Source organism: Harpia harpyja, chromosome 10 (genome assembly GCF_026419915.1).
Source record: "Harpia harpyja isolate bHarHar1 chromosome 10, bHarHar1 primary haplotype, whole genome shotgun sequence".
Taxonomy (NCBI): domain Eukaryota; kingdom Metazoa; phylum Chordata; class Aves; order Accipitriformes; family Accipitridae; genus Harpia; species Harpia harpyja.
The window spans coordinates 22,714,314-22,732,678 of NC_068949.1; the positions used below are offsets into that span (position 1 = coordinate 22,714,314).

Sequence of the window (18,365 nt, forward strand, 5' to 3'; positions counted from 1 at the left end):
GCTGTCCGCTTCTCCAGCTTCTGCTGAGAAGAAATGTTCCTGTGATGTGGCTCTGTAGCCCGTTCTGGCTTCCTACTACAATTTTCTCCCTCGAAGTAGGAAATTGCACCCGTGTGTATGTTTGTTTTTCCCCGGGCGGGTGCCACCACCGGGGATGTTACAGCAGTGTCAATCCCTACCTACTGCTTTTCTGGGCATCCCACGCCTTCCGCGCTGCCGGGAGCACGCCGGCTGCACCCGTGCCCTGTAATCCCGGGCTGCGGCGGTGTCGCCGTCCCCCGGCTCCCCCCGCCGCCGCGAAACCGCAGCGAGCGGCCGCGCTCGCAGGCGCGGGGGTGGAGGGGGGGAAGAAGTAATCCGCTGCGACGTGTTTCGCTAACGGCGCGGCCCCTCCTGGACCGGAGCAGCCCGGTCCTGAGCCGACCCCTCCCGGCTTCTGCTCCAAAACCACCGTCCCCCGGAGCCCCTCCTCCCCGCGGCGTCCGGCGGCCGCCGGCGCGAGGCGGCCGGAGGGCGGGGCCTCCCGCCCCTCCCCGCGCGGAAGATGGCGGCCGAGCGGCGCGGCGGCGGCGGCTCCCCCAGCGGCCGGAGGGACGCCCAGCGGCCGGGAGCGGGCGGGCCGAGGCCGGCCTGAGAGCTCCCCGCGGCGCTGGGGGACGCCCGCGCGCCCGCCCGCCCTCCGGGAGCCGTGCCCTGCCTACGCCAGCCCGCCCAGCGGGGCCTCACTGCGGCAGGTGAGGTGGAGGAGGAGGGCAGCGGGGTGGCGGCGGCCCGGCCCGGCTCGGCTCGGCTCGGCCCGGGGGGCAGCGGGAGAGGGCGAGCGGTGCTGGGCGGGGGGCGGGGGAAGTTGCGTGCCGGCCGGGGCACGGGGGTCCCGGGCGGAGGGGGGGGGAATCTGCGAGGGGCGGCCCCGTGCTGGGCCGCGGGAGGAGAGCGGCGGCGGCCGCCGCCGGGGGGGGCCGAGCTGGGGCAGGCGGCGGGGAGGGCGCTGCCCCCCGCCCCTGAGGCGCAGCGCCGCCCGCCCTGCAGCCACCTGTGCGGCCGGGGAGGCCCGGCCTCGCTACGGCGGCCCCGTCTCCCGGCGGCGCCCGGGGCCGGAGCCTTCCCAGCCCTGCCCGGCGGCTCTTCGTGGGCGCCGAGCCGCCGGCGCGCGGCCCGGAGCAGCGGCTCCTTCCCCATCGCAGCTGCCGTGGCTCCCGCCCCTCGGAGCCCCCTTTTCCCCGGGCGCCGGCTGGGCGCACGGTCCTGTGCCGGAGCTGCGCTCCCGGCCTCGCTCCGGCTTTGTTTACCCGACGGCGCTGGGTTGCGAAGGGCTGGGTTGCTTGGTACGGCGTTAACCGCTGCTGAACGAGTCGGCGTGCAGCGGGGCAAAGGATTCTCGTGTCCCCGACGTACGGCCGCAGCTGGACTGCGTGTGCTGCACATGATTCTGTTTGGGGGGGTTGTGTTCAGTGGAGGCCGGCAGCGGGTACGGTTGCGGTAGCGTGAAGACGCAACAAAAACGATGTTGCATAGGAGAAGCTGATGGAACGTGAGGAATCGTTCCTATAGTATTTCCCATCCTTTAGTCGTTAAAACATACACGCAGTGGTAAAGTGATAAATAAAGCACGAGACATCCCTGTTTGCTTATGCAAGAGTGAATAAACTCTGTGTTGCCCGAATTAGAAGTGGGCAAATGTCATATATCTGAATTTAACCACAAGTTACACTGCTCCACACTGGGATTCTTTGTGACCAGTCTTGCCAAAGAAGCATTCGGAGTTGTTAATTGTACGTGCGTTTCTCGTTAGGAAAGGTAACCTTGCCCTTTGTGGCAAAGAGGTAAACTAGAAACTTCTGATGAATTTTTCAGGTTATGCGCAGTCAATTCAATTACCTACAGTAATTGGGCTGGGAAATTTTGGATGGTGGAAGAATCTAGGTAGCACCAGTACGGTGGGGCACCGTGTGCACAAAAACACCCTGAGAGCCAGAAATAATTAGAAGCTCAGCATCAGCCCCAAGAATTTATTGGGCTGGGTGCCCACACGTGCTCACATTGCCCATGAGAGCTGACTTTGCATCTGCACCAGTGAGTGGTCCCGGAGCCGAGCCCTGTAGGACTGCTGCACAGAGACACCTGAGGCGTGCCGTCCACACTGTGGATGGAGTGGTGTTCCTGCACTGGGCTTCTCAGTGCAGCTGTTCTCATGGCACTGAGATTACTGATCCAACTCCTGGCAGATTGAACCTAGAAAGGCTTTTTAGTTTCTACTTCACGCCGCACAAAAGTGATTGCTCTGTGTTAAGAGCTAGGCTGGTTCCAAAAGCAGCCCGACTCCGCTAGACCAGATTTGAGCCAGTGGAAAAACTCTGTGCTTGAATCTGGCAACCAGTGTAAAGTGTTCTAAAACTTTTCCACTGTCAGGAACTGTGAACAAGTACATATCTCTTAGGGTTATTGTCTTGTACGCTTGCGGCTTTCTTTTTTAAAATTTTCTTCCTCATCCAAAATTCCTCTTTTTGTTCATTCTTCCTTTTTAGTTTTTGCTCTTCCCTAAGTTCATGATACTATTTTCCTTGCTGCTGCTGCTGCTTCTCTAGCATGGTTTCCTAATGTATCTTTTCTTTCTCTGTTTCAATGTTTTTTCAGCCCTTGTAAAACTGTGGTTTTGAACGTATATATGATTTTGAACTAGGAAGTACTGGAAACTTCAAAAAGCAGTGAGAATGAGCTGCAGAGCAAGGACGCAGAGCAGAAGCGGTGGCACATCTGTCCACGTCAAATCTTTTTGCTCCAGTCGCAGAAATAACTTTTGCTCTTGGGTACGGGTTCTCAGACCTGGTGTCAGAGTGGCGAGCGGGGGCTGATCCTGCTCACCAGTATTGCTGACTGTGAGGAGAGAGGAGTTCTGGGGTATCTGGCAGCAAAATGGGATTGGGATACAGAAAAAATGAGAATCACTGTATAATATCTGTGAGTGTTTATCCAGACATGTGCGTGTGCACTGGCAAGCTACGTGTTTTTCAGGAGTATCTAGTAGTGCAGTGACGGTGCTATTTGCTGTGTGGTTTTGGTATAAGGTATGTTTTACTGTTGCAATGCCTCATCTTCAGTCTGATCTGCATCGGAATTCACATAGGTGACCTGGTAAAAAAGCCTGAGCCTAGTTTTGTATTAGCATTTATACTTCCATGATTTCTTAAAAGAAGGGGGGGAGGATATACCCAAATGCAGCTGAGGCCTCGATGTGTCCTGAACCACAGCATATCTCCTCATCACTGAGCCTTGTTTCAGAGGTTTAAATGCCTATCTCGGATCTCTCTGTGGACTATCTGGAATATGTGGTGATCCTCTGAGCAGAGCTGCATAGATAAGATAATCCATTTCATTTTAATTGGCAGAGTTGTTTACACATGATCTCTTGCTCATTTTCCTCTTCTAAAGGAATGCATATCCATCCCTGATTACAGCTCAGGTCAAAATCCCTCAGCACTTGTAGCAAATCTCTTTTAATTGGTCTCATTTAGCTCTCACAAGGTTGTGTTTTAATTCTCTCTCTTCCGAATCCTTTTCCCCAGTCTGTAATGTAATTTATTACAGGATATTTTATAGACAAGGGAGCAGCCTCTGGCTGTCAGCAACCTTTGCAGTGTATCAAATTTCCAGCTCAACAGGCAGCTGTAGTGGAGTTTGTGGGTGTAAGGCAGCGATGCTGCAGCAGCAGCACACGAGCAGTCTGCGGTGGCAGCGCTGGGCACGAGTGCCGGCTCTGTCCCAGCTTCTGGAAATAATTGGGGTGAATGCTCCTGTTTGCTCTCTCTGCTTCTCTAGCCTTTTTGTAGCCGTTGCTGATGCAAGGGTCTTTGAGTTCAATTTTTCTGTTTCTAGCTGTCTTTCCAGTCTGCAATTGAATGCAAATACATCTAAGTTGCTGTTGTTGTCTGATGACAGGCTTTGAGCAGCACAGGATAGGTAGAAGACTAACGCTGAGAGTGTATTTTTAGAAGTCCTAGAGCAACATTAGCTGTCTTGATAAAATTCCCTCTGACTTTCCTGAACACAGTTGCTTTGGTTAATTGAACGTAATGCAAAGAGGTGAAGCTCTGCGTTTCATTATGCCTGAACTGAGGCACTTCACCTCTGGCCTGTAACAGCACAGTCCACAGGCATGGTGTGCTGGTGCAGCTCGTGCCAGATCTGCGGGTGCTCTCACATCAGCTCTGGAAGTCTCAAAGGCTGTTTGGGGTTTTTTTGTTGGTTTTTTTTTTTTGAGCTGTGCCCCCTGCCCTTACACTGGCGATTTTCCCACTATAGCAAAATGAGAAGGGAATACGTGCCTCTGCTTCAGCTGCTGGAGCTGAGATCCCGGGCTGGGGGGTGCAGCAGCAAAGGTACGGGCAGACTTTCTGCTTTGCTGATCCTGCTCCGGAGGCAGGAATCTCCAGCAGAGCTGTGGAGCACAGTTATGTCTTAAATCGCCACTGAAAGATTTACTGGAGTACATACATCAGGGCCCTAACTGTTGTTTCTGCATAGCAATATTTGAAGGTCTCAGACCTCTGGCCCTTGCTGTTTGGGGGCTGTTTTTCAATATAGACCCATATCCAGAAAGGAGATGATATAGATCACTAGACTCAATCCATATATGCCCTATTAAAAATGCAGTAGAAATCTCTGGATGTGAATGATGAATTAATTTTCTGCACCAGGAAGATATCCTCCATCATGTTCTTGCCTGCTCTAGTATTTTTAGTAAGCTAACTGATCTAGCAGTGAATGCGAGGGGGTTGATAAGATTGTAAATGCAGTTTGGACCTTCTCAAAAGATTTGTGGCTTACTCTGGACAATGTCACAAGATCTGTTTTCACAGAAGTGGGAATTGGTGCTTGTTTGTTTTTTAAAGCTGCCCAGACTCTCCAAACAAGGAGAGGGATGGTCACAGCCTATTTCTATATATAGGCTCAGCCTGCTTTTGAATTTGAGTAAAATGGATAGTGCAAAATAAATAAGGACAGCTTCACGTACTGCTTGCTTATGTACTAATAACACCACGAAGATGTTCAGAAATACCTGTCTCTTCCAAGTGTGTTTGTAGCTGTGTGTAGCCGAAGCTGTTCTTCATGCTGGGGTTGCAGACATTGAATATCAACAGTGTTTGCAGCTGCTCTCAGGCTGCAATGTTAGCACCTTAACTTAGCCTGAAATACTGCACACTTTCTTTCCATGAAGTGAATTTAATATTTGTCATTAAATACAAATTATGAAGTTAAGCATTAGAACTAACAGCGATTAGATACCAGTGTTCTTTTTTTTTTTCTTTTTTTTTTTTTTCCCTCCAGAATCAAAGGAGGGTGAAAAGGAGAGGCATGTTTTGTCCTCTGCCCAGTGTATGGGGCTTGTGCACGTCCTAGTGCTGGTCTCTGTGCTCTGTGTGTGTCACACTGCAGTTACCATCTTTGGCGCTTTGGCACATGTTTTGAGTGTGGGATGGGAATGAGGCAGTGTGATCTAGGGTTTTGGTGGGATCTGAACAGAGCAGCTGTACTGCACTAGTCTGATCTGTTTTCTCCGTGTGTTGCAGTACGTTATTCCAAATTCTCCCCCCCCCCCCCCCCCCCCTTGGAAGTGTCTGTATTAGTGGAAAAGATTGTCTTGGGCATTCCCTGTAAAGCAAGAGACAGCAGAGTCTGTTCGCTCCTCTCCTACCTTCCTGTCCCAGTACTGTAGCTCACACAAGGAGACAAGGGCTCGCAGGTACCTCCTCAGGGAGGAACGGTTTCCACAGTCGGGGAGAGAGTAGGACATGAAACTGCATGTGTTAAATGACGTGCCAACAAGTCATAGCTCTCTCTGGGGCTAGGGATCACTGCTGCTTTTATATATTGATGTATGTTTTTCCTCTGTATTCAGTAGTTTCCTTGGGAGCTTGGTTGGCATAGCTGACGCAACAAGGAAGGAGGAAAGAGGGACAGCAAAATGACAATTTTATCCCTTCTTAATCTCTTTTTTGCAGTTCTGGTCTGCCATCTGGTCAGTCACTTTGAAAGCATACAACTCCAGCACCCTGTCCTTTCTCCTCTGCTTGTTTCTCCAGTCTCCTACATCCTTCATTTCTGCATCAGAAACTCTCCAAGAATAGGGTGTTCCTCTGAGTGGTTCATGTTGGGAGGCTCCCTTGTCAGGACCATTAGATTATGTGATGGAGCAACTTGTTTTTCTTTGATCATGTTTAGTCTTACAGTTTCAGATGATTCCATTAGCCTAATATTTTATTGGTCTTTCAGCTTTCTCTAATTAATGCTAGTTTGCTTGGCAGTACTTCTGAAGTAAAATCAGAGCTAGCATGTGGATTTTTAGAGCTCTTCAACGGATCTTAAGTCTTAAATTTTCAATCACTTTGGTATAAATTCCTCAAAGGAAACAGTGGGGTGACAGGCCTTAGCTGTAATAGACTCCAAGTAGTAGAGATCAATTTAGAAAAGAAGGAAAAATTGAGATTTACTTCAGAAAGGTTAGGAGAACCCCAGAACATTTTATAAATGTCTGTTTTTGTCTTAAGAGCCTCTTACTGAACAGCTTTGTGTTACCTCTCTAGCCCTACCCAGTGCTTTAAAGTGCATGGGAAATTTCATGTCAGAAAGGGCTTTTAAAACAGTCAGTTCTGTCATCTCTTTGATGATGAGATTTGGGCTCATCTGACTATGCATGAAGATCTACAACTGAAGTGTCCACATCTGAGCTAGGCACTATAAGTTCCCTTAATATAAAGGGTATGTTAGGGTGCAATTCATTTCACCGCAAAGCAGATGTCCACATTTGGTGAGGTGAATTAACATTCTGGAAGTTCTTTTTTGTTTTTCCACTGAATATAATGAAAACTGAGGATGTTAGTCCAGATGTAGAAAATGTCAGCAGGACAGATATCTGAGCAGAAGCTAAGTTGAACACCTCCCAGAGTGACACTAACTTGCTCCTAATCCTGGACTGCTTTTAGTGTAGCATTTTTAATACCTTCACTGATAATTGAGTTACATAGATTTGTCTGTTCTGATCTTAACTAGCTTTCCCATCTTTAGAGCACTTTTTCTCTAGTTGTTTTTTGGGTTTGGGGTTTTTGGGGGGGTTGGGAGTGGTGGTGTATGTTTGGGGGTTTTTTTCTTTAGCTAATGGTGATGTGATTAAGTTGTTCAGCAGCCAGGGTTCCCCTGTAACTGCTAACCCGGACCTTGGTAGAGTACCATAGGATCAAGCTCTCTAGAGGGAAGAGGGGCCCAAGAAAGCTGGTTAATATTCAAGGATCACCTCCTCCAAGCTCAGGAGCGATGCATCCCAACAAAGAGAAAGCTAGGCAAAAATGCCAGGAGGCCTGTGTGGATGAAGTTGCTCTTGAACAAACTCAAACACAAAAAGGAAGCCTACAGAGGGTGGAAGCAAGGACAGGTAGCCTGGGAGGAATACAGAGGAATTGTCCAAGCAGCCAGGGATCAGGTTAGAAAAGCTAAAGCCCTGCTAGAATTAAATCTGGCCAGGGACGTCAAGGGCAACAAGAAAAGCTTCTGTAGGTACATCGGTGATAAAAGGAAGACTAGGGAAAATGTGGGTCCTCTCCGGAAGGAAACGGGAGACCTGGTTACCTGGGACATGGAGAAGGCTGAGGTACTCAATGACTTTTTTGCCTCAGTCTTCACTGGCAAGTGCTTCAGCCACGCCGCCCAAGACGCAGAAGGCAAAGGCAGGGACTGGGAGAATGAAGAACTGCCCACTGTAGGAGATCAGGTTCAAGACCATCTAACGACCTGAAGGTGCACAAGTCCATGGGACCTGATGAGATGCACCCGTGGGTCCTGAGGGAACTGGCAAATGAAGTTGCTAAGGCACTGTCCCTCATATTTGAGAAGTCGTGGCAATCCAGGGAGGTTCCCACTGACTGGAGAAGGGGAAACATAACCCCCATTTTTAAAAAGGGAAAAAAGGAAGACCTGGGGAACTACAGGCCAGTCAGTCTCACCTCTGTGCCAGGCAAGATGATGGAGCGGATCCTCCTGGAAACGATGCTAAGGCACATGGAAAACAAGGAGGTAATTGGTGCCAGCCAACATGGCTTCACTAAGGGCAAATTGTGCCTGACAGATTTGGTGGCCTTTTACGATGGGCTTACAGCGTTGGTGGTTAAGGGAAGAGCAACTGACTTCATCTACCTGGACTTGTGCAAAGCATTTGACACTGTCCTGCATGACATCCTTATCTCTAAATTGGAGAGACATGGATTTGACAGATGGACCACTCAGATAAGGAATTGGCTGGATGGTTGCACTCAAAGAGTTGCAGTCAATGGCTCAGTGTCCAAGTGGAGACCAGTGACAAGTGGTGTTCCTCAGGGGTTGGTATTGGGACTGGTGCTGTTTAACATCTTTGTCGGTGACATGGACAGGGGGATTGAGTGCACCCTCAGCAAGTTTGCTGACAACACCAAGTTGTGTGGTGCAGTTGACATGCTGGAGGTGAGGGATGCCATCCAGAGGGACCTTGACAGGCTTGAGAGGTGGGCCCATGGGAACCTCAAGAAGTTCAACAAGGCCAAGTGCAGGGTCCTGCATATGGGTTGCGGCAATCCCAGCACAAATACAGGCTGGGTGATGAGTGGATTGAGAGCAGCCCTGAGGAGAAGGACTTGAGGGGCTGTTGGTTGATGAGAAGCTCAGTATGAGCCAGCAATGTGTGCTCACAGCCCAGAAAGCCAACCATATCCTGGGCTGCATCAAAAGAAGCATGGCCATCAGGTCAAGGGATGTGATTCTCCCCATCTTCTTCGCTCTTGTGAGAGCCCACCTGGAATACTGTGTTCAGCTCTGGGGCCCCCAACATAAGAAGGACATGGACCTGTTGGAGCGAGTCCAGAGGAGGGCCGCAAAGATGATCAGAGGGCTGGAGCACCTCTCCTATGAAGACAGGCTGAGAGAGTTGGGGTTGTTCAATCTGGAGAAGAGATGGCTCTGTGGAGACCTTACAGCAGCCTTCCAGTACCTAAAGGGGGCCTACAAGAAAGCCAGAGAGGGACTATTTACAGGGACATGTAGAGATAGGACAAGGGGTAATGGCTTTAAACTGAAAGAGGGTAGATTTAGGTTAGATGTAGGGAAGAAATTCTTCACTGGGTGAGGGTGGTGAGGCACTGGAACAGGTTGCCTTGAGACATTGTGGATGCCCCATCCCTAGAAGTGTTCAAGGCCAGGCTGGATGGGGCTTTGAGCAACCTGGTCTAGTGGAAGGTGTCCCTGCCCATGGCGGGGGTGGGGGTGGAACTAGGTGATCTTTAAGGTCCCTTCCAACCCAAACCATTCTGTGATTCTGTGACCTTACTGTGGTCCTGGCCAGCCATGCCCATCCCAGAGAAGTCAGACCAGGTCATGAGTAGGACTTCATTCGATTGAAAACCTTAACAGCTAAGATGATAGTTGGCTTTGGAAGGACGCTGATTGTCAAAATGTCAGGTAATGGCCTATGATTTTTTTTCTGTAAAGAGACAGGCTTCTCTCCTGCACAGTCTTGAGTTTTGCACTGCTGGAAGTTTCAACTTTGAACAAATGGTGAGGTCAGGCTTGGAGTGGCCCAACGCAGTGGCACATTGTGTCTAGGTCCCTGCTTGAGATGAATAATGTAATTTCACAGCAAGTTGAATACCTCTTAATATTTGACAGCCCAAGGTGAACGAGGAGCACAGTAAGCCTGGGAACTTTGCAATCTAATTAAAGGCAGAAATTTTCAGTGGAGAAAAGGTTGGTGTCTTGGCTGACTCCTTAAAATGTCATCCTCCTCCATCTGTCATCACCCGTGTCTTGTTTGTGTTTCTCTTCTGGGCATCACTTGTGTGCGAGTCTGTTTCAAATGTAGAGATGTCTTTGAAGTGGCATCGCTTGTCTCGGCTGTGGAGCTACAGAACTGAAATCGTTGGCACCTTACTGTTGGTGAACTGCTTGTCCTTCCAGTTATCGAGGGCTGCAGAGGTATTAAAAAAGAGCAGGCAAACTAATGTAGACATTGCATCCATCAATGCGGAGTGGCTGTGCTTGAAGACTGCTGCAGCTCCCTGTTTCATCAGCTGTGAGAATCCACTTTCAGGAGAACAATGTGAGCTACCACAATGTCAAATCTGTCTTTTCAGTGGGATAAAGTGCGATCCTGGCCCAGTCTGGCAGCTGCAAAGAGGCAGATTCATTCCAGCATTGAAGCCTGGCATAAATTGCTAGTCTCCGTGTCTAATCTGTTGTCCAGAACACCTCTGAAACATCAAGCTTCCTCCTGCCCCCTCCATTTCAGTTACAAATAATGTATTTTGTTACTTGTAATTTTGTTGGTTTTATTCATTTTAATTAAATGTTCTGGATTCAGTCAGTGATACTTAAGCTCAAACTGCATGTGCTTTACTTGTGGCTGAGTCATAATCATCTTCCTCATAAGCACAGATCTGTCACTGTTTCCTGATTTAGTTTTGTCTGCAGGCTCTCATCCATATCCTTCCTTTATGTTCCTGTTTTAGGTCTGGCCACTTGTATCAAACTATGATGTGAACAAGCCTACTTCCCTGAGTCAAGGCTACCATGAAAACGTGCTGCTATCATGTGTTAGCATCTATAGTTCAGTATCAACCATACATGGAACAGGGTATGTTTCCATGGCCCAAGTCCACATAAACGTATAAACATAGAGCTTTCTGCAGGAAAACTTGCTTTGCCTCAAACAAAATATTGATGTTTGCCTTTCCCAGCATTACTTTTAAATACAAATTCCTCAGTAACCATACATGATGATACAGTGCCTGTGGTAGCAGGCAGAGCTTGGAAGTCCCTTTTGGTCTTCCGTTGCATATGTGGGCAGGTTAAGAATGAGCTACTGTTCAGGGATTGTCGTAATTGCAGTTGGTGTTGAGTATAATGTTTCTCTGAGGTTGTTATAGTTAATTCTTTTGCATGTTGTAGAGCCATTGTATAATTATCTTATTTACATGTCAGTCTTAGCTTTTTCCCATTGGTAAATGAAAACGGGGTGAAGATGCCCCTTGGACGTACTCCTGTTGGTTTGCATTTAAGCTGATGCTACTACTGAGGAAAGCAATCCAATCCTATATGGACCCTCTCAATATGGGCACAACCACTCAGCAAGCAGGATCAGGAAACTGATGTGGAAATTAAATTAAACAGCAAAGCAAACCTCCTTTTTTGCTGTGTTATTCTCCAGGAGAGGAAAAAGTTACTTTTCAGTTGATCAGTAAGAAACCCAGTCAGGCTCAAATACTTATGTATTGGCACACCACAGAGTGCCTTGGGGATAGGATGAGTCGATGAGGTGCCAGGACTGCTGTCTTTGGAGGAGAGGTGTGACCACCTAAACACATGCCAGATGATCACCTTAAAAGTACAATTTCACGTGGTACAAACTGAAGAGGGGTCTTAACGCTACTTCTCTTTGTATCAGTCCTGCAGAATTTTTAAATGTCAAATTTATCTAGGTTAGACTTAACTAACAGTGGTCATGACAAACTCTAAAAGGGTATTGGAAGCAGGCAGCATGATTAAGAGCCGAGCTGCATGCCCAGCAGACTGAGAGTCAGTAACTACAGCCCTTCATTGCTGCCTTTTCTTTTCCACTTTAATTGGATACTGGGTTAATTTTTATATCAGTGATTTCTTCTGAGGGGAAGGATTGAAGAAATCATAGCAACAGTCATTTCTAAAGGAGATGTGTCCAGGGGAAGAGGAAAGCAGTTGCTCTGATCAAGGTGCAGACCAGACCTTGGGTCACAGGTTCTGCACTGTATTTTTTTTGTGTCCTACTCCAGGACCTGCCAGCTTCTCTGACAAGCAGTGCTGCATTATCTTTATGTTCCTGTGCAATTTACCAAAAAGACATGATATGTTACATCAGAAAAGTAGTTACGTTTCCATAGAATGGTTCTTGGTTTCGTTTTTTTTCCATACCTTGTTAAAAAAAAAAATATATTTTTTTTTTTTTTTCTGAGTTTTCCTCAACAGCTTTTCCTAGCACCCTGCCACTGATGGTCTGACCCATGGTACTATTCTGGACAGATCTCTGGGGACTGAAATTGTTGTGAATGCTCAGGCCCCTTCCCCTTCCTGCAATTATATCTTCCTGAAATGCATCCTGTGCAAGGGTGAAGATCAGTGAGAGGCAATGCTGAAAGACAAAGCAGTGGAAATTGATACAGTGTCTGCACTGGACACAAGGCTGTTCTTGAAGGGTATGTCTGTAAACTGTTTGGTCTTAAAGTCTATATTGAGTAGTTTTAAAAACGACCAAACTTCTAAAAATAAGTAAAGACAGACAAACACCTTTTCATACAGATGTAGGGCGTAAACCACAAACGTGAGATTCTGTTTTTCCCGTGTTGTTAGGTTTCATCTGGAGAAAGCATTAAGTAGGGATGCAGAGGTTGTTTGGTCTTCATGGGCTAGTGATTTAGAAACCTTATGCTTGCTGTACCAGGATGGGACTGATGGCACCAAGCTTGAAAACAAGTGTTGAGAGCTCTACTGGTTTTGTCCTGTCTTCACAACCCTTTGGCACTGGTGTTATACAGCCTCTGCTGCTGGGTCTCTGTTGTGGTATTTGTAACTTTTCCTGGGGCTGTATGGAGTACCATCTTCCTTTGCAATCATGACCTTTTACCATAGCTGTCTTCCAGTGTAGCTATGAAACTGCTGACAAAGCTGGGGAAGGGGTTGCAAGGCTCGTGAGCACACGTGCCAGGGCTTTCGTGACGGCCAGAATAAGATGAGGGAACTCTCAGCCGAATGAAATGGGAATGACCTTGTATGCAGAGACATTAGGATATAATCTAATACTCAAATCTTAAATTTAGATTTCCTGCAATGAATTATCCTTAGGTAATATTTTTTAGGAAAATCTTGCCGTCTAGCTTGATTCCACCTGTCTTGAAGGAGAAGCAGAAAGAAATGTTTTGTTTATGTAAAGTTACAGGAACAGACTGGCTATTGCAGTGAAATCCATCCTGTGAATGTGAGGAGGCTTCTCATCCCTTTCTTCTGCCTTCAAGGCTGGCCTCACTGAGACTGCAGAAATAGAGAGCAGTGGGGAATACGAGAAAAAAGTAGAAATTGCTTTTGACTAGTACTGATCCGAATCTAGATTCGAGTTGGTAATACTGGTGTGAAAGACTGTCCTATTGCTGTAACCCAAGACCATCTTAAACAGGGATGAGGAAACATCACATCAAGAATTCTTAGAAATGTTTGTTAGTTTTTATTGGTTTTGGACATGGCAAATTCTAGGAAGCAGTACGTGAGAGCAGCAAGTGGAGTAGTTCTTCCCCTGTTGCGGTTGCTTGGGTATGGTGTCTCTCTCCTGGGGAGCAAGTCATACAGTGCATTTTTTTGGCTTGGCAAACTTCCTGCACAAGGTCAGCATTGCCATTACACTGGTAGCACAGCATCCTCATGCTTTAAATGTACTAGCTGCAGAGATTATAAATAGCTGCTGATTTTTTTGAATGCAGTAATATTTAAGTATTCAGCTTGAGGCATTTTATTAAAGGGGCCTCATTACCAGAGCAAGTGCCGAGTGCTTTAAAAATTCTGTGCCTATTTAATGCAGCTCATATTGGGCATAACTAATCACTGCTAAGGCTTAAAACCTTTGGTGTATAGTGCATCTGGGAGCAGGTAGCCATGAGACTGGGCAGAGGAATCCCCTTTTTCTTCCTTCTTCGGTAGAAGCTCTTTTTTGGCACAAAGGTCCAATTGCTGCTATTTCTTGTATAGTGTTCAGAGCATAGCAATATGTGGGCAGCAAACTAATGCAAAGTGCTCTCCTGTCTAGTGTTTCATTGTTCTTTCTGCCTCAGGCTTTTCAACCTTGGTCTTTTTTAGTTAAAATCTTTAAACAATGGATTATCTGTTTTCACAGGCTTTAGAGGATTTGAAATAGCAGTCACCCTTAGGCATTTGGCTCAAGATTACAGCAATAAATACATTCATCAGAGCCCCCTGGCCCTTCCAAGAGCCGGGCAGTCTTAAGATTACCATATTCTTCTGCTTCTAACTGCAGTGAAGTGTGTCAGCCTCTTAACAATTAGAGGTAAGCCCGAGGTTCCTCCTGACCATTTGCACTCAGATGGTTTGTGGAAAGGGGGGGATGTGTGTGGTGAGGTTGAGAGCACCTACAATAGGGCACCTTTGTTCTTGCTGGGATTTTGGCTTTTACTACATTATCAATCTGGATTTTCCAGGAGATCAGAAACCTGTTTTGAAAGCCAACATTGCTTTTTTTTTTTTTTCCCCCCAAAGCCCAGCAGTCTGAAAATTTCATATGGCTTTAAAATTTTCAAATTGGAATATAACTTTAATCAATATTGATGTTTCTGATCTTTGTGTGCCAGCTGCTATTTTTCTGAAAGATGGTGCTGGGACTGGAAGGCCCCATACCAGAGATTACAAACCAATTGCCACCCAGTTGTGATATCTGATGTGGCAATTTCTCTAAGAGTGCTTCCTGATTGTGCTGTTTAAACAGTGAATCTAATGTTTTTCTTCTGTTACTATGAGATCTAAAGTAGTTTACAGATACCAGACATTCTGCTGTGTTGCTTTGGAGAAAGATGTCAGCTGTCAGAAGGAGCCCCAAAAGTCAGTTCCAATAAAAAGCTACATTTTCTAAAGCAGTTTATTTCTGGTTAGAAGAGCTGTTCATCGTATGACTTTGCACGGGCTGCGCTTTGCACAATGGAACTTACTTTCTTCTAAAGAGCAGCTTTATCTTGGGAAAGTTCATTGCACGGAGAGATCTGTGATGTACGTACATCAGAGGTCCTGTGAAGATTTCCACCCCTAACAGATCTTATTGATTTTCAGCAAGTGCTATTTCTCAGCCTTCCGAGCTGTTCTTATCATACCACATCATGCTGTTCATCACAATTAAATAGCATGTGCTGGTTGGCCACTGGCTTTATCAAAAGACCCTCCCAACACAGGTACGCAAATTGGAAAAGGAGAAAATTCGATTCTTTGGAAGGTTTTTGTACTTTGCTCCATTTTTCTTTTTTCTTCCTTCCAGCGAGTAAGTAATGATAAACATTTACTAAACCACACTGTATGTTTTCAAAGTATGTAATACACATTACCTTTGCCTTGGAAAACTTTGAACTTACTCTTCAGCAAAAGATACAAGTATTTAAAGCGTTTGTAAATAGAGCTGAGTCTGCTTCAGCACTTTGCCACGTAAATTTTCACCAGAAGATGGTGGAAGCATGGAGTCTTTTTTTGGGCTAGTACTTACAATGATTACAGCATTTTCTACTGTAGTTCTATCCTTCACCACCATACCTCAGTTTCCCCTTCCAGGGGAACAGTAGTCTCACTTTTTTTTTTTTTTTTTAGTAGGTGAATAAGAATTATGAGAATTGTTAACTTAACTAAGCAATGCAGTGGGTTTGTGTCTGCACTCTAGAGAATCTGTGTATTGAGGCTGGTGTCTTTTTACTAATGTGGATGTGTGGGATAGGGAAATGAATATGAACTATTATGAACATCGATACCTGTTACTGTGTTTTTGACTATCAAAAAGAATAGAAGTGTATATATACAAAATACATATAATATGTGGTTATTGATATTGCATTACAGCTAGAATACTCTCTTATGTTCCCGTGAGAGTTACCTGAGAGATACAATGTCAAGGGAATAAATGTAGCTTTAAGCATGCTGAAGACGCTGTAGAGCTGCTTAGAAATTCTGAAGATGCCACCCCCGCTGAGCATGTGTGAGCCTGGGGCTGGCCCTGGTTTCTCCCCTGAACTACAGGTCCCTGCCTTTGGGAGATGGTCAGCACTGGAGTTGCACCAGAACTGAGAACCTGTCCTGTAGTCTGGATTCTGCAGTCTCTGTATAGAGGGGATAGGAGGGAGCTCCTGTACTGGGGGAGTCAGGGATTGTGAGCTGGAGCAGGCCAGCATACAGACTGATCCTTAAAGGAGACAGAAGCTGAAGCTGGAAGCTGTGGGAAATGAAGACTATGGCTCTTGAAAAAAGGTGTCTGATTGTAGGAAATGAATGGGTTTCATAGAAATGGTGGATGTGCTGAGATGCTAGTAGGCTTTTGGGTGCTAATGAAATGGAAAATACTGCATCAGGAGGGTACTGCATCTGTCAGCTTGTGTTGCCAAAGGGGAAACTTTAGACAGGGGACTGACAGATGATCAGCAAAGATGGGCAAGTATGGCACAAGGAACATGAGAAGGTTAGATTATAACAGGTTGGGTGGGAGAGACAGGTTTTGGAGGAGAAAAGAAGATGAAATAGCTAAGATACAGATAGCAAGAAGTAGATACAACGGTTTATAGCACTTTCTTGTGCCTTGGATGTAATCCAGGTCTCTGAATTTGAAGACCTGGCTGTCAGAGAATACCTAAAACCTTATGGCAGTGCTGCTTCCATTTTATAGTTCTTCCACACTGAGAACAACCACCTATAGTTGCTATAACTTACGGTTAGCTCAAGATGCCCCTGTGGCAGATCAGGTGATAGCTCTGCCTGTGTGATATCAGTCGGATGATTATGTAGTGGAATTCATCATTTAGGATTTTGTTTAAACATGGAAATTGGAGACAGGAGGAGAGGCACGCACAGAGGCGTGTGTATGGATGTACACCACCACGTTCAGGTATTCTGAAGGTTGTGAGGACAAACACTCATAAGATAGAACATATCAGAATTAATTTTGCTTATACAACCTTAATGTGTCCCCCTTAAATAAAACAATTTCTGATTTATAGATCATGAAAATACAGGGGAAAAAAATAATTTTCCCAAACTCGTTCTTTTGATTCTACCATCTATATGTGTTTTATTGTAATTACTATAAGTAAGAAACCATGCTACAGATTGAAGGGGTTTTTGTATCTACTGGTATTAATTGAACTTTTGGAACCCAACAGTGTGAGTTAAGCAAGCATTGTTTATGTATTAATTCTTCTTACTGGTGTTATAGAGTGGTATGTGCATTTTGCAGCCTTGAAATACTAGATCTTGGGAGCTGAACTTGCTGTGTTTGCTAGGACTTTTTTCCCTGTCTTTGGGGAATAATGAGTTGCAAAAAAAGTTACACCTTGAGTTACTTCCTATATTTTGTCCCTTGGTCATCTTTTCTGTGACAGTAGCATTAGTGTTTTGGCCTAAACGATAGTGAAGCTTTGCTAGCGTACAGGGAGAAAACCCCATAAATTTACGCGCTTTTAGGGAAGAAGGAAGTGGAGAGGTTGAGGGTGGGAGGTCCTGTGAAACAGCTTAATATACAGCTTATGAGTCAGTAATTTCCTTTCTTTTTGCAGTCATCTTGTCCAGATGGGGTGTTTTCTTTTTCCTTATCAAGCCAGCCTCTTTCTGTACCCTGTTTCTTTAGGGAAAAAACTGCAAGAGTAACATGCAGTGGCACAGGTGTTTTTCAGGCCATGAAACTTAGAGCAAGGAAACAGGCAGGAATCCAGTGCTGGAGCAGCAGATCCCACAGGTAGTAGAATAAACGATGATCAGATCCCTTTCCTAATCAGTCTACTGCATGTCCTAATAACCCAGATTGCTCACCACCTTGAGTTTGTCTTGCCTGTGAAGAAGTGTGCAGCTTCAGAATATATTCTAACATAATAGCTAACGTGCAAAGTCTTCAGACAAAACAAGTTATTGTGAGTGATTGTAAGGAAATCCTTTTAGACTCAAGACTGAAGCAATAGTTCAGAGGGGTATGGCTCCCTTTTCGTCTCAGAGAGTCATTTCAGTAGTTACACTTTTTCAAGTTTCCTTTTGAGGGGAAAAAAATACCACCTTTTGTACGTTGTTTTCTACTTTTGTAGATTGTTTTCTACATCAAGAATTCCATGTTATTTTTCCAGGAGGATTGCTGCTTTTGTAATTTATATCTGTAGGGATTTAAATTTGGGAGCTCTTGGTGGAGTTGCTGTGTTTTCTGTAGACTTGAGTACTCATCTTTTGTTACATTAGTCCTGTTTGTGTTGCACATGGTGATGTAGCTGAGCAGTCCTGCGATCTGGTACTTCATTCTTTAGCAGTCCTGAACAAAAACCTCTGTGTGGTCAGTGGTTCACTAGGCACTATAATTAAAGCAGGCCCATTTTTCGATATTACTTAGTTCAACTCCATGTCTTCACATTGAAGAGACCAAGGAGGTTAACAATCAGTTGATCACTGTGTTAAAACAAAACAAAAAAATGCTTCACCTCAGCTCTGTTACAAGGCCACCTTACTGTAAGACTGCTGATGGCAACCTGCGTGCAAGTTCTGGGGTGTCTGCCTCTTTTGTAACTTTGTGGAAATCTGTTAGTTCTCAGAGTTGT

At 45.9% G+C, this 18,365-nt stretch overlaps 1 protein-coding gene across 4 annotated transcripts in view; it reads left to right on the forward strand.

Annotated features, from left to right (window-relative positions):
* Window positions 1–524: 524 nt before the first annotated feature.
* NDST2 (N-deacetylase and N-sulfotransferase 2) overlaps window positions 525–18,365 on the forward strand; it is a 140,851-nt gene continuing 123,010 nt past the window's right edge. For all 4 annotated transcript variants that reach the window (XM_052799538.1, XM_052799537.1, XM_052799546.1 and 1 more), the window contains exon 1: window positions 525–734. The gene's annotated coding sequence lies outside the window, so the exon portion shown is untranslated. The remainder of the gene's footprint in view (window positions 735–18,365) is intronic.